Source organism: Phyllobates terribilis, unplaced genomic scaffold, assembly GCF_046119375.1.
Source record: "Phyllobates terribilis strain yellow unplaced genomic scaffold, ASM4611937v1 Scaffold_334__1_contigs__length_2070977, whole genome shotgun sequence".
NCBI lineage: Eukaryota > Metazoa > Chordata > Amphibia > Anura > Dendrobatidae > Phyllobates > Phyllobates terribilis.
The window spans coordinates 1866424-1881653 of NW_027363094.1; the positions used below are offsets into that span (position 1 = coordinate 1866424).

At 45.6% G+C, this 15230-nt stretch overlaps 11 non-coding genes and 1 pseudogene across 11 annotated transcripts; all 12 read left to right on the top strand.

Moving 5' to 3' along the window:
- Positions 1-575: 575 nt before the first annotated feature.
- On the top strand, positions 576-766 carry LOC141221787 (U2 spliceosomal RNA). Its single transcript, XR_012289731.1, has one exon. It is a non-coding gene; the product is annotated as a U2 spliceosomal RNA (small nuclear RNA).
- Positions 767-1886: 1120 nt separating this feature from the next.
- LOC141221799 (U2 spliceosomal RNA) lies at positions 1887-2077 on the top strand. Its single transcript, XR_012289742.1, has one exon. It is a non-coding gene; the product is annotated as a U2 spliceosomal RNA (small nuclear RNA).
- Positions 2078-3197: 1120 nt separating this feature from the next.
- LOC141221810 (U2 spliceosomal RNA) lies at positions 3198-3388 on the top strand. The gene has a single exon (XR_012289753.1). It is a non-coding gene; the product is annotated as a U2 spliceosomal RNA (small nuclear RNA).
- Positions 3389-4509: 1121 nt separating this feature from the next.
- LOC141221681 (U2 spliceosomal RNA) lies at positions 4510-4700 on the top strand. Its single transcript, XR_012289643.1, has one exon. It is a non-coding gene; the product is annotated as a U2 spliceosomal RNA (small nuclear RNA).
- Positions 4701-5820: 1120 nt separating this feature from the next.
- On the top strand, positions 5821-5936 carry LOC141221765 (U2 spliceosomal RNA; annotated as a pseudogene).
- A 524-nt stretch (positions 5937-6460) lies between these two features.
- LOC141221745 (U2 spliceosomal RNA) lies at positions 6461-6642 on the top strand. The gene has a single exon (XR_012289705.1). It is a non-coding gene; the product is annotated as a U2 spliceosomal RNA (small nuclear RNA).
- A 1121-nt stretch (positions 6643-7763) lies between these two features.
- Positions 7764-7954, top strand: LOC141221692 (U2 spliceosomal RNA). Its single transcript, XR_012289654.1, has one exon. It is a non-coding gene; the product is annotated as a U2 spliceosomal RNA (small nuclear RNA).
- A 1121-nt stretch (positions 7955-9075) lies between these two features.
- LOC141221703 (U2 spliceosomal RNA) lies at positions 9076-9266 on the top strand. Its single transcript, XR_012289665.1, has one exon. It is a non-coding gene; the product is annotated as a U2 spliceosomal RNA (small nuclear RNA).
- A 1121-nt stretch (positions 9267-10387) lies between these two features.
- On the top strand, positions 10388-10578 carry LOC141221714 (U2 spliceosomal RNA). Its single transcript, XR_012289676.1, has one exon. It is a non-coding gene; the product is annotated as a U2 spliceosomal RNA (small nuclear RNA).
- Positions 10579-11699: 1121 nt separating this feature from the next.
- Positions 11700-11890, top strand: LOC141221726 (U2 spliceosomal RNA). The gene has a single exon (XR_012289687.1). It is a non-coding gene; the product is annotated as a U2 spliceosomal RNA (small nuclear RNA).
- Positions 11891-13011: 1121 nt separating this feature from the next.
- LOC141221737 (U2 spliceosomal RNA) lies at positions 13012-13202 on the top strand. The gene has a single exon (XR_012289698.1). It is a non-coding gene; the product is annotated as a U2 spliceosomal RNA (small nuclear RNA).
- Positions 13203-14322: 1120 nt separating this feature from the next.
- LOC141221749 (U2 spliceosomal RNA) lies at positions 14323-14513 on the top strand. The gene has a single exon (XR_012289709.1). It is a non-coding gene; the product is annotated as a U2 spliceosomal RNA (small nuclear RNA).
- Positions 14514-15230: the final 717 nt, after the last annotated feature.

Here is a 15230-nt window from a genome sequence, read left to right on the forward strand (position 1 = left end):
AGACTATAAAAGAGAAACCAACCCAAAAAGTTTGGTTGATTAGTCTGTGGCATTCTTTTAAACTGTTGCTTATGGCGGTCTCTGTGAGCTTCTCAGTGACATTCAGCCATCCAGGTATCCCGCCTGCAGTAGACGGAATGTGGCAATGGAACGCTGGCTGCGCGTGTCATAATAGGCTCTGAGCCTTTATATACCTGCGCACAGCAGCAGCCACCTTCAGTCTGCTGCTGGACAGCCAGCAGCAGCAGCAGGAGAGGTAATTAATCAGCAACCCTCCTGCTAAGGGTAGACAGCTGCTCGTTCCACCCCCCCCCCGCCTTAATTGGTTCTCCTCCCTTCCAACGGTGTTGAGGCGGGTGGGAACAGCCGGGGGTTGAGGGTACTGTGCTAAAAGAGGTGGAGTTATGCAGATCTAAAACGCGTGGATTGCAGCAGCAGCAAGCCGAAAAGTGCAGGCATGTGAGGGATCTAGAGGTTGACAGCATGTCTTCTTAACGGGAGTCCAGGTGGCCATCTCCACAAATGGACTTTTCAGAATCCTTGGGTGGCACCGTAGTCGGAAACCAATTCTGGTTATCGCTTCTCGGCCTTTTGGCTAAGATCAAGTGTAGTATCTGTTCTTATCAGTTTAATATCTGATACGTCCCCTATCTGGGGACCATATATTAAATGGATTTTTAGAACAGGGAGATGGAAAAAGAGCTTGCTCTGTCCACTCCACGCATTGACCTGGTATTGCAGTATCTCCAGGACCGGTGCACCCCTTCTTTAATGCAGTTTCTAAAATCAGAAAGAATTGAATTCAATGCTTTTTGTTCATTTTGCTTGTTTGTCGGATTTTGGGATGGACTCTTTGGCTTTGCTTTTCTTCTCCTCATTGGATTTTTCATGTTAAAAGTTGCAGAAGCCAGATGACAAGCTCATTTTGGTTCAACTTCAGCAACTGTGCATTGCATTGCCATGTAATGTAATGTAATGCAATGCTATCTATCTAGCTCTCCCTCTATACTTCCTTTTGGATAAACAGACATATTAGGCAAGCATTTTGGAGCTTTCACCTAAATAACTACAGGTGGTGAGATAAGCTGCACAATATAATTGACCTTTCAGTATATTGTTGCACACACACCATCTATTTAGCAAATGCCCTTGTTATCAACAGCAGCCTTTTAAACTCACCTGAGCTAACAGGTATGTGAGCTGGTTACTCTGCTGCGCTTAAAATTTCTTTTTTGGTTTGCTACAATGCCTTTTCTGAAACGTTGTCTCCCTCTGCTGGAACACTGACTTCTTTCATTTAATGCCTGCAGACTATAAAAGAGAAACCAACCCAAAAAGTTTGGTTGATTAGTCTGTGGCATTCTTTTAAACTGTTGCTTATGGCGGTCTCTGTGAGCTTCTCAGTGACATTCAGCCATCCAGGTATCCCGCCTGCAGTAGACGGAATGTGGCAATGGAACGCTGGCTGCGCGTGTCATAATAGGCTCTGAGCCTTTATATACCTGCGCACAGCAGCAGCCACCTTCAGTCTGCTGCTGGACAGCCAGCAGCAGCAGCAGCAGGAGAGGTAATTAATCAGCAACCCTCCTGCTAAGGGTAGACAGCTGCTCGTTCCACCCCCCCCCCGCCTTAATTGGTTCTCCTCCCTTCCAACGGTGTTGAGGCGGGTGGGAACAGCCGGGGGTTGAGGGTACTGTGCTAAAAGAGGTGGAGTTATGCAGATCTAAAACGCATGGATTGCAGCAGCAGCAAGCCGAAAAGTGCAGGCATGTGAGGGATCTAGAGGTTGACAGCATGTCTTCTTAACGGGAGTCCAGGTGGCCATCTCCACAAATGGACTTTTCAGAATCCTTGGGTGGCACCGTAGTCGGAAACCAATTCTGGTTATCGCTTCTCGGCCTTTTGGCTAAGATCAAGTGTAGTATCTGTTCTTATCAGTTTAATATCTGATACGTCCCCTATCTGGGGACCATATATTAAATGGATTTTTAGAACAGGGAGATGGAAAAAGAGCTTGCTCTGTCCACTCCACGCATTGACCTGGTATTGCAGTATCTCCAGGACCGGTGCACCCCTTCTTTAATGCAGTTTCTAAAATCAGAAAGAATTGAATTCAATGCTTTTTGTTCATTTTGCTTGTTTGTCGGATTTTGGAATGGACTCTTTGGCTTTGCTTTTCTTCTCCTCATTGGATTTTTCATGTTAAAAGTTGCAGAAGCCAGATGACAAGCTCATTTTGGTTCAACTTCAGCAACTGTGCATTGCATTGCCATGTAATGTAATGTAATGCAATGCTATCTATCTAGCTCTCCCTCTATACTTCCTTTTGGATAAACAGACATATTAGGCAAGCATTTTGGAGCTTTCACCTAAATAACTACAGGTGGTGAGATAAGCTGCACAATATAATTGACCTTTCAGTATATTGTTGCACACACACCATCTATTTAGCAAATGCCCTTGTTATCAACAGCAGCCTTTTAAACTCACCTGAGCTAACAGGTATGTGAGCTGGTTACTCTGCTGCGCTTAAAATTTCTTTTTTGGTTTGCTACAATGCCTTTTCTGAAACGTTGTCTCCCTCTGCTGGAACACTGACTTCTTACATTTAATGCCTGCAGACTATAAAAGAGAAACCAACCCAAAAAGTTTGGTTGATTAGTCTGTGGCATTCTTTTAAACTGTTGCTTATGGCGGTCTCTGTGAGCTTCTCAGTGACATTCAGCCATCCAGGTATCCCGCCTGCAGTAGACGGAATGTGGCAATGGAACGCTGGCTGCGCGTGTCATAATAGGCTCTGAGCCTTTATATACCTGCGCACAGCAGCAGCCACCTTCAGTCTGCTGCTGGACAGCCAGCAGCAGCAGCAGCAGGAGAGGTAATTAATCAGCAACCCTCCTGCTAAGGGTAGACAGCTGCTCGTTCCACCCCCCCCCCGCCTTAATTGGTTCTCCTCCCTTCCAACGGTGTTGAGGCGGGTGGGAACAGCCGGGGGTTGAGGGTACTGTGCTAAAAGAGGTGGAGTTATGCAGATCTAAAACGCGTGGATTGCAGCAGCAGCAAGCCGAAAAGTGCAGGCATGTGAGGGATCTAGAGGTTGACAGCATGTCTTCTTAACGGGAGTCCAGGTGGCCATCTCCACAAATGGACTTTTCAGAATCCTTGGGTGGCACCGTAGTCGGAAACCAATTCTGGTTATCGCTTCTCGGCCTTTTGGCTAAGATCAAGTGTAGTATCTGTTCTTATCAGTTTAATATCTGATACGTCCCCTATCTGGGGACCATATATTAAATGGATTTTTAGAACAGGGAGATGGAAAAAGAGCTTGCTCTGTCCACTCCACGCATTGACCTGGTATTGCAGTATCTCCAGGACCGGTGCACCCCTTCTTTAATGCAGTTTCTAAAATCAGAAAGAATTGAATTCAATGCTTTTTGTTCATTTTGCTTGTTTGTCGGATTTTGGGATGGACTCTTTGGCTTTGCTTTTCTTCTCCTCATTGGATTTTTCATGTTAAAAGTTGCAGAAGCCAGATGACAAGCTCATTTTGGTTCAACTTCAGCAACTGTGCATTGCATTGCCATGTAATGTAATGTAATGCAATGCTATCTATCTAGCTCTCCCTCTATACTTCCTTTTGGATAAACAGACATATTAGGCAAGCATTTTGGAGCTTTCACCTAAATAGCTACAGGTGGTGAGATAAGCTGCACAATATAATTGACCTTTCAGTATATTGTTGCACACACACCATCTATTTAGCAAATGCCCTTGTTATCAACAGCAGCCTTTTAAACTCACCTGAGCTAACAGGTATGTGAGCTGGTTACTCTGCTGCGCTTAAAATTTCTTTTTTGGTTTGCTACAATGCCTTTTCTGAAACGTTGTCTCCCTCTGCTGGAACACTGACTTCTTTCATTTAATGCCTGCAGACTATAAAAGAGAAACCAACCCAAAAAGTTTGGTTGATTAGTCTGTGGCATTCTTTTAAACTGTTGCTTATGGCGGTCTCTGTGAGCTTCTCAGTGACATTCAGCCATCCAGGTATCCCGCCTGCAGTAGACGGAATGTGGCAATGTAACGCTGGCTGCGCGTGTCATAATAGGCTCTGAGCCTTTATATACCTGCGCACAGCAGCAGCCACCTTCAGTCTGCTGCTGGACAGCCAGCATCAGCAGCAGCAGGAGAGGTAATTAATCAGCAACCCTCCTGCTAAGGGTAGACAGCTGCTCGTTCCACCCCCCCCCCCGCCTTAATTGGTTCTCCTCCCTTCCAACGGTGTTGAGGCGGGTGGGAACAGCCGGAGGTTGAGGGTACTGTGCTAAAAGAGGTGGAGTTGTGCAGATCTAAAACGCGTGGATTGCAGCAGCAGCAAGCCGAAAAGTGCAGGCATGTGAGGGATCTAGAGGTTGACAGCATGTCTTCTTAACGGGAGTCCAGGTGGCCATCTCCACAAATGGACTTTTCAGAATCCTTGGGTGGCACCGTAGTCGGAAACCAATTCTGGTTATCGCTTCTCGGCCTTTTGGCTAAGATCAAGTGTAGTATCTGTTCTTATCAGTTTAATATCTGATACGTCCCCTATCTGGGGACCATATATTAAATGGATTTTTAGAACAGGGAGATGGAAAAAGAGCTTGCTCTGTCCACTCCACGCATTGACCTGGTATTGCAGTATCTCCAGGACCGGTGCACCCCTTCTTTAATGCAGTTTCTAAAATCAGAAAGAATTGAATTCAATGCTTTTTGTTCATTTTGCTTGTTTGTCGGATTTTGGGATGGACTCTTTGGCTTTGCTTTTCTTCTCCTCATTGGATTTTTCATGTTAAAAGTTGCAGAAGCCAGATGACAAGCTCATTTTGGTTCAACTTCAGCAACTGTGCATTGCATTGCCATGTAATGTAATGTAATGCAATGCTATCTATCTAGCTCTCCCTCTATACTTCCTTTTGGATAAACAGACATATTAGGCAAGCATTTTGGAGCTTTCACCTAAATAACTACAGGTGGTGAGATAAGCTGCACAATATAATTGACCTTTCAGTATATTGTTGCACACACACCATCTATTTAGCAAATGCCCTTGTTATCAACAGCAGCCTTTTAAACTCACCTGAGCTAACAGGTATGTGCGCTGGTTACTCTGCTGCGCTTAAAATTTCTTTTTTGGTTTGCTACAATGCCTTTTCTGAAACGTTGTCTCCCTCTGCTGGAACACTGACTTCTTTCATTTAATGCCTGCAGACTATAAAAGAGAAACCAACCCAAAAAGTTTGGTTGATTAGTCTGTGGCATTCTTTTAAACTGTTGCTTATGGCGGTCTCTGTGAGCTTCTCAGTGACATTCAGCCATCCAGGTATCCCGCCTGCAGTAGACGGAATGTGGCAATGGAACGCTGGCTGCGCGTGTCATAATAGGCTCTGAGCCTTTATATACCTGCGCACAGCAGCAGCCACCTTCAGTCTGCTGCTGGACAGCCAGCAGCAGCAGCAGCAGGAGAGGTAATTAATCAGCAACCCTCCTGCTAAGGGTAGACAGCTGCTCGTTCCACCCCCCCCCCGCCTTAATTGGTTCTCCTCCCTTCCAACGGTGTTGAGGCGGGTGGGAACAGCCGGGGGTTGAGGGTACTGTGCTAAAAGAGGTGGAGTTATGCAGATCTAAAACGCGTGGATTGCAGCAGCAGCAAGCCGAAAAGTGCAGGCATGTGAGGGATCTTGAGGTTGACAGCATGTCTTCTTAACGGGAGTCCAGGTGGCCATCTCCACAAATGGACTTTTCAGAATCCTTGGGTGGCACCGTAGTCGGAAACCAATTCTGGTTATCGCTTCTCGGCCTTTTGGCTAAGATCAAGTGTAGTATCTTTTGAAAAGGCAGTTTTGTCCTTGGGCTGCCCTAGTAAATTGATGCATATTACACACTGGTTTGGTGCACTTGTTAGTACGCCAGGTGGCTCATAGAGTTATCTGATGGAAAACATGGCCCTCCAGGATCGAAGTCACTAGGCTGGGTAAGTGTGAGGGCTTTGGAGCAATGTGCCCCAGGAGTAGGCGCCCTGGTGGGAGTCCAAGCTTACTGGGACTGGGAACCCCAGAAAGACTTGGCTTCGTAGCACGCCGCACCTTTGCCAATCATACTTTCTGAGCAACCCCCCCTATTCCTGGCCTCCGGGCTAGGAAGGGGAATTTTTATAAACCCGGTCGGAGGTCCGGTCAGCTTTGGGCTGAGAAACCAACACAGGCTCCAGCTCCACTAGGGTGGCAGCCTAGATGGAAGCTGAGAGCACGAAAACGGCTCTTCTCCGGCTTCGGCTAGGGAGAGCATCGGAGATCCCTGACCCTCGCTGTGGCCTTCTGGCTCGGAGGGATGGGGATGGTTTATTGGGGACCCTCTCCTCCGGGAAGGGTCCACATGAATCCTCGCCTCGTGCGCTGTTTTGGTGTGACTTCGGTCACATTTTTCAGTGCCTTGGATGCAGCTTCAATCAAAAAATCTGTTCTTATCAGTTTAATATCTGATACGTCCCTTATCTGGGGACCATATATTAAATGGATTTTTAGAACAGGGAGATGGAAAAAGAGCTTGCTCTGTCCACTCCACGCATTGACCTGGTATTGCAGTATCTCCAGGACCGGTGCACCCCTTCTTTAATGCAGTTTCTAAAATCAGAAAGAATTGAATTCAATGCTTTTTGTTCATTTTGCTTGTTTGTCGGATTTTGGGATGGACTCTTTGGCTTTGCTTTTCTTCTCCTCATTGGATTTTTCATGTTAAAAGTTGCAGAAGCCAGATGACAAGCTCATTTTGGTTCAACTTCAGCAACTGTGCATTGCATTGCCATGTAATGTAATGTAATGCAATGCTATCTATCTAGCTCTCCCTCTATACTTCCTTTTGGATAAACAGACATATTAGGCAAGCATTTTGGAGCTTTCACCTAAATAACTACAGGTGGTGAGATAAGCTGCACAATATAATTGACCTTTCAGTATATTGTTGCACACACACCATCTATTTAGCAAATGCCCTTGTTATCAACAGCAGCCTTTTAAACTCACCTGAGCTAACAGGTATGTGAGCTGGTTACTCTGCTGCGCTTAAAATTTCTTTTTTGGTTTGCTACAATGCCTTTTCTGAAACGTTGTCTCCCTCTGCTGGAACACTGACTTCTTTCATTTAATGCCTGCAGACTATAAAAGAGAAACCAACCCAAAAAGTTTGGTTGATTAGTCTGTGGCATTCTTTTAAACTGTTGCTTATGGCGGTCTCTGTGAGCTTCTCAGTGACATTCAGCCATCCAGGTATCCCGCCTGCAGTAGACGGAATGTGGCAATGGAACGCTGGCTGCGCGTGTCATAATAGTCTCTGAGCCTTTATATACCTGCGCACAGCAGCAGCCACCTTCAGTCTGCTGCTGGACAGCCAGCAGCAGCAGCAGCAGGAGAGGTAATTAATCAGCAACCCTCCTGCTAAGGGTAGACAGCTGCTCGTTCCACCCCCCCCCCCGCCTTAATTGGTTCTCCTCCCTTCCAACGGTGTTGAGGCGGGTGGGAACAGCCGGGGGTTGAGGGTACTGTGCTAAAAGAGGTGGAGTTATGCAGATCTAAAACGCGTGGATTGCAGCAGCAGCAAGCCGAAAAGTGCAGGCATGTGAGGGATCTAGAGGTTGACAGCATGTCTTCTTAACGGGAGTCCAGGTGGCCATCTCCACAAATGGACTTTTCAGAATCCTTGGGTGGCACCGTAGTCGGAAACCAATTCTGGTTATCGCTTCTCGGCCTTTTGGCTAAGATCAAGTGTAGTATCTGTTCTTATCAGTTTAATATCTGATACGTCCCCTATCTGGGGACCATATATTAAATGGATTTTTAGAACAGGGAGATGGAAAAAGAGCTTGCTCTGTCCACTCCACGCATTGACCTGGTATTGCAGTATCTCCAGGACCGGTGCACCCCTTCTTTAATGCAGTTTCTAAAATCAGAAAGAATTGAATTCAATGCTTTTTGTTCATTTTGCTTGTTTGTCGGATTTTGGGATGGACTCTTTGGCTTTGCTTTTCTTCTCCTCATTGGATTTTTCATGTTAAAAGTTGCAGAAGCCAGATGACAAGCTCATTTTGGTTCAACTTCAGCAACTGTGCATTGCATTGCCATGTAATGTAATGTAATGCAATGCTATCTATCTAGCTCTCCCTCTATACTTCCTTTTGGATAAACAGACATATTAGGCAAGCATTTTGGAGCTTTCACCTAAATAACTACAGGTGGTGAGATAAGCTGCACAATATAATTGACCTTTCAGTATATTGTTGCACACACACCATCTATTTAGCAAATGCCCTTGTTATCAACAGCAGCCTTTTAAACTCACCTGAGCTAACAGGTATGTGAGCTGGTTACTCTGCTGCGCTTAAAATTTCTTTTTTGGTTTGCTACAATGCCTTTTCTGAAACGTTGTCTCCCTCTGCTGGAACACTGACTTCTTTCATTTAATGCCTGCAGACTATAAAAGAGAAACCAACCCAAAAAGTTTGGTTGATTAGTCTGTGGCATTCTTTTAAACTGTTGCTTATGGCGGTCTCTGTGAGCTTCTCGGTGACATTCAGCCATCCAGGTATCCCGCCTGCAGTAGACGGAATGTGGCAATGGAACGCTGGCTGCGCGTGTCATAATAGGCTCTGAGCCTTTATATACCTGCGCACAGCAGCAGCCACCTTCAGTCTGCTGCTGGACAGCCAGCAGCAGCAGCAGCAGGAGAGGTAATTAATCAGCAACCCTCCTGCTAAGGGTAGACAGCTGCTCGTTCCACCCCCCCCCCCGCCTTAATTGGTTCTCCTCCCTTCCAACGGTGTTGAGGCGGGTGGGAACAGCCGGGGGTTGAGGGTACTGTGCTAAAAGAGGTGGAGTTATGCAGATCTAAAACGCGTGGATTGCAGCAGCAGCAAGCCGAAAAGTGCAGGCATGTGAGGGATCTAGAGGTTGACAGCATGTCTTCTTAACGGGAGTCCAGGTGGCCATCTCCACAAATGGACTTTTCAGAATCCTTGGGTGGCACCGTAGTCGGAAACCAATTCTGGTTATCGCTTCTCGGCCTTTTGGCTAAGATCAAGTGTAGTATCTGTTCTTATCAGTTTAATATCTGATACGTCCCCTATCTGGGGACCATATATTAAATGGATTTTTAGAACAGGGAGATGGAAAAAGAGCTTGCTCTGTCCACTCCACGCATTGACCTGGTATTGCAGTATCTCCAGGACCGGTGCACCCCTTCTTTAATGCAGTTTCTAAAATCAGAAAGAATTGAATTCAATGCTTTTTGTTCATTTTGCTTGTTTGTCGGATTTTGGGATGGACTCTTTGGCTTTGCTTTTCTTCTCCTCATTGGATTTTTCATGTTAAAAGTTGCAGAAGCCAGATGACAAGCTCATTTTGGTTCAACTTCAGCAACTGTGCATTGCATTGCCATGTAATGTAATGTAATGCAATGCTATCTATCTAGCTCTCCCTCTATACTTCCTTTTGGATAAACAGACATATTAGGCAAGCATTTTGGAGCTTTCACCTAAATAACTACAGGTGGTGAGATAAGCTGCACAATATAATTGACCTTTCAGTATATTGTTGCACACACACCATCTATTTAGCAAATGCCCTTGTTATCAACAGCAGCCTTTTAAACTCACCTGAGCTAACAGGTATGTGAGCTGGTTACTCTGCTGCGCTTAAAATTTCTTTTTTGGTTTGCTACAATGCCTTTTCTGAAACGTTGTCTCCCTCTGCTGGAACACTGACTTCTTTCATTTAATGCCTGCAGACTATAAAAGAGAAACCAACCCAAAAAGTTTGGTTGATTAGTCTGTGGCATTCTTTTAAACTGTTGCTTATGGCGGTCTCTGTGAGCTTCTCAGTGACATTCAGCCATCCAGGTATCCCGCCTGCAGTAGACGGAATGTGGCAATGGAACGCTGGCTGCGCGTGTCATAATAGGCTCTGAGCCTTTATATACCTGCGCACAGCAGCAGCCACCTTCAGTCTGCTGCTGGACAGCCAGCAGCAGCAGCAGCAGGAGAGGTAATTAATCAGCAACCCTCCTGCTAAGGGTAGACAGCTGCTCGTTCCACCCCCCCCCCCGCCTTAATTGGTTCTCCTCCCTTCCAACGGTGTTGAGGCGGGTGGGAACAGCCGGGGGTTGAGGGTACTGTGCTAAAAGAGGTGGAGTTATGCAGATCTAAAACGCGTGGATTGCAGCAGCAGCAAGCCGAAAAGTGCAGGCATGTGAGGGATCTAGAGGTTGACAGCATGTCTTCTTAACGGGAGTCCAGGTGGCCATCTCCACAAATGGACTTTTCAGAATCCTTGGGTGGCACCGTAGTCGGAAACCAATTCTGGTTATCGCTTCTCGGCCTTTTGGCTAAGATCAAGTGTAGTATCTGTTCTTATCAGTTTAATATCTGATACGTCCCCTATCTGGGGACCATATATTAAATGGATTTTTAGAACAGGGAGATGGAAAAAGAGCTTGCTCTGTCCACTCCACGCATTGACCTGGTATTGCAGTATCTCCAGGACCGGTGCACCCCTTCTTTAATGCAGTTTCTAAAATCAGAAAGAATTGAATTCAATGCTTTTTGTTCATTTTGCTTGTTTGTCGGATTTTGGGATGGACTCTTTGGCTTTGCTTTTCTTCTCCTCATTGGATTTTTCATGTTAAAAGTTGCAGAAGCCAGATGACAAGCTCATTTTGGTTCAACTTCAGCAACTGTGCATTGCATTGCCATGTAATGTAATGTAATGCAATGCTATCTATCTAGCTCTCCCTCTATACTTCCTTTTGGATAAACAGACATATTAGGCAAGCATTTTGGAGCTTTCACCTAAATAACTACAGGTGGTGAGATAAGCTGCACAATATAATTGACCTTTCAGTATATTGTTGCACACACACCATCTATTTAGCAAATGCCCTTGTTATCAACAGCAGCCTTTTAAACTCACCTGAGCTAACAGGTATGTGAGCTGGTTACTCTGCTGCGCTTAAAATTTCTTTTTTGGTTTGCTACAATGCCTTTTCTGAAACGTTGTCTCCCTCTGCTGGAACACTGACTTCTTTCATTTAATGCCTGCAGACTATAAAAGAGAAACCAACCCAAAAAGTTTGGTTGATTAGTCTGTGGCATTCTTTTAAACTGTTGCTTATGGCGGTCTCTGTGAGCTTCTCGGTGACATTCAGCCATCCAGGTATCCCGCCTGCAGTAGACGGAATGTGGCAATGGAACGCTGGCTGCGCGTGTCATAATAGGCTCTGAGCCTTTATATACCTGCGCACAGCAGCAGCCACCTTCAGTCTGCTGCTGGACAGCCAGCAGCAGCAGCAGCAGGAGAGGTAATTAATCAGCAACCCTCCTGCTAAGGGTAGACAGCTGCTCGTTCCACCCCCCCCCCCGCCTTAATTGGTTCTCCTCCCTTCCAACGGTGTTGAGGCGGGTGGGAACAGCCGGGGGTTGAGGGTACTGTGCTAAAAGAGGTGGAGTTATGCAGATCTAAAACGCGTGGATTGCAGCAGCAGCAAGCCGAAAAGTGCAGGCATGTGAGGGATCTAGAGGTTGACAGCATGTCTTCTTAACGGGAGTCCAGGTGGCCATCTCCACAAATGGACTTTTCAGAATCCTTGGGTGGCACCGTAGTCGGAAACCAATTCTGGTTATCGCTTCTCGGCCTTTTGGCTAAGATCAAGTGTAGTATCTGTTCTTATCAGTTTAATATCTGATACGTCCCCTATCTGGGGACCATATATTAAATGGATTTTTAGAACAGGGAGATGGAAAAAGAGCTTGCTCTGTCCACTCCACGCATTGACCTGGTATTGCAGTATCTCCAGGACCGGTGCACCCCTTCTTTAATGCAGTTTCTAAAATCAGAAAGAATTGAATTCAATGCTTTTTGTTCATTTTGCTTGTTTGTCGGATTTTGGGATGGACTCTTTGGCTTTGCTTTTCTTCTCCTCATTGGATTTTTCATGTTAAAAGTTGCAGAAGCCAGATGACAAGCTCATTTTGGTTCAACTTCAGCAACTGTGCATTGCATTGCCATGTAATGTAATGTAATGCAATGCTATCTATCTAGCTCTCCCTCTATACTTCCTTTTGGATAAACAGACATATTAGGCAAGCATTTTGGAGCTTTCACCTAAATAACTACAGGTGGTGAGATAAGCTGCACAATATAATTGACCTTTCAGTATATTGTTGCACACACACCATCTATTTAGCAAATGCCCTTGTTATCAACAGCAGCCTTTTAAACTCACCTGAGCTAACAGGTATGTGAGCTGGTTACTCTGCTGCGCTTAAAATTTCTTTTTTGGTTTGCTACAATGCCTTTTCTGAAACGTTGTCTCCCTCTGCTGGAACACTGACTTCTTTCATTTAATGCCTGCAGACTATAAAAGAGAAACCAACCCAAAAAGTTTGGTTGATTAGTCTGTGGCATTCTTTTAAACTGTTGCTTATGGCGGTCTCTGTGAGCTTCTCAGTGACATTCAGCCATCCAGGTATCCCGCCTGCAGTAGACGGAATGTGGCAATGGAACGCTGGCTGCGCGTGTCATAATAGGCTCTGAGCCTTTATATACCTGCGCACAGCAGCAGCCACCTTCAGTCTGCTGCTGGACAGCCAGCAGCAGCAGCAGCAGGAGAGGTAATTAATCAGCAACCCTCCTGCTAAGGGTAGACAGCTGCTCGTTCCACCCCCCCCCCCGCCTTAATTGGTTCTCCTCCCTTCCAACGGTGTTGAGGCGGGTGGGAACAGCCGGGGGTTGAGGGTACTGTGCTAAAAGAGGTGGAGTTATGCAGATCTAAAACGCGTGGATTGCAGCAGCAGCAAGCCGAAAAGTGCAGGCATGTGAGGGATCTAGAGGTTGACAGCATGTCTTCTTAACGGGAGTCCAGGTGGCCATCTCCACAAATGGACTTTTCAGAATCCTTGGGTGGCACCGTAGTCGGAAACCAATTCTGGTTATCGCTTCTCGGCCTTTTGGCTAAGATCAAGTGTAGTATCTGTTCTTATCAGTTTAATATCTGATACGTCCCCTATCTGGGGACCATATATTAAATGGATTTTTAGAACAGGGAGATGGAAAAAGAGCTTGCTCTGTCCACTCCACGCATTGACCTGGTATTGCAGTATCTCCAGGACCGGTGCACCCCTTCTTTAATGCAGTTTCTAAAATCAGAAAGAATTGAATTCAATGCTTTTTGTTCATTTTGCTTGTTTGTCGGATTTTGGGATGGACTCTTTGGCTTTGCTTTTCTTCTCCTCATTGGATTTTTCATGTTAAAAGTTGCAGAAGCCAGATGACAAGCTCATTTTGGTTCAACTTCAGCAACTGTGCATTGCATTGCCATGTAATGTAATGTAATGCAATGCTATCTATCTAGCTCTCCCTCTATACTTCCTTTTGGATAAACAGACATATTAGGCAAGCATTTTGGAGCTTTCACCTAAATAACTACAGGTGGTGAGATAAGCTGCACAATATAATTGACCTTTCAGTATATTGTTGCACACACACCATCTATTTAGCAAATGCCCTTGTTATCAACAGCAGCCTTTTAAACTCACCTGAGCTAACAGGTATGTGAGCTGGTTACTCTGCTGCGCTTAAAATTTCTTTTTTGGTTTGCTACAATGCCTTTTCTGAAACGTTGTCTCCCTCTGCTGGAACACTGACTTCTTTCATTTAATGCCTGCAGACTATAAAAGAGAAACCAACCCAAAAAGTTTGGTTGATTAGTCTGTGGCATTCTTTTAAACTGTTGCTTATGGCGGTCTCTGTGAGCTTCTCGGTGACATTCAGCCATCCAGGTATCCCGCCTGCAGTAGACGGAATGTGGCAATGGAACGCTGGCTGCGCGTGTCATAATAGGCTCTGAGCCTTTATATACCTGCGCACAGCAGCAGCCACCTTCAGTCTGCTGCTGGACAGCCAGCAGCAGCAGCAGCAGGAGAGGTAATTAATCAGCAACCCTCCTGCTAAGGGTAGACAGCTGCTCGTTCCACCCCCCCCCCGCCTTAATTGGTTCTCCTCCCTTCCAACGGTGTTGAGGCGGGTGGGAACAGCCGGGGGTTGAGGGTACTGTGCTAAAAGAGGTGGAGTTATGCAGATCTAAAACGCGTGGATTGCAGCAGCAGCAAGCCGAAAAGTGCAGGCATGTGAGGGATCTAGAGGTTGACAGCATGTCTTCTTAACGGGAGTCCAGGTGGCCATCTCCACAAATGGACTTTTCAGAATCCTTGGGTGGCACCGTAGTCGGAAACCAATTCTGGTTATCGCTTCTCGGCCTTTTGGCTAAGATCAAGTGTAGTATCTGTTCTTATCAGTTTAATATCTGATACGTCCCCTATCTGGGGACCATATATTAAATGGATTTTTAGAACAGGGAGATGGAAAAAGAGCTTGCTCTGTCCACTCCACGCATTGACCTGGTATTGCAGTATCTCCAGGACCGGTGCACCCCTTCTTTAATGCAGTTTCTAAAATCAGAAAGAATTGAATTCAATGCTTTTTGTTCATTTTGCTTGTTTGTCGGATTTTGGGATGGACTCTTTGGCTTTGCTTTTCTTCTCCTCATTGGATTTTTCATGTTAAAAGTTGCAGAAGCCAGATGACAAGCTCATTTTGGTTCAACTTCAGCAACTGTGCATTGCATTGCCATGTAATGTAATGTAATGCAATGCTATCTATCTAGCTCTCCCTCTATACTTCCTTTTGGATAAACAGACATATTAGGCAAGCATTTTGGAGCTTTCACCTAAATAACTACAGGTGGTGAGATAAGCTGCACAATATAATTGACCTTTCAGTATATTGTTGCACACACACCATCTATTTAGCAAATGCCCTTGTTATCAACAGCAGCCTTTTAAACTCACCTGAGCTAACAGGTATGTGAGCTGGTTACTCTGCTGCGCTTAAAATTTCTTTTTTGGTTTGCTACAATGCCTTTTCTGAAACGTTGTCTCCCTCTGCTGGAACACTGACTTCTTTCATTTAATGCCTGCAGACTATAAAAGAGAAACCAACCCAAAAAGTTTGGTTGATTAGTCTGTGGCATTCTTTTAAACTGTTGCTTATGGCGGTCTCTGTGAGCTTCTCAGTGACATTCAGCCATCCAGGTATCCCGCCTGCAGTAGACGGAATGTGGCAATGGAACGCTGGCTGCGCGTGTCATAATAG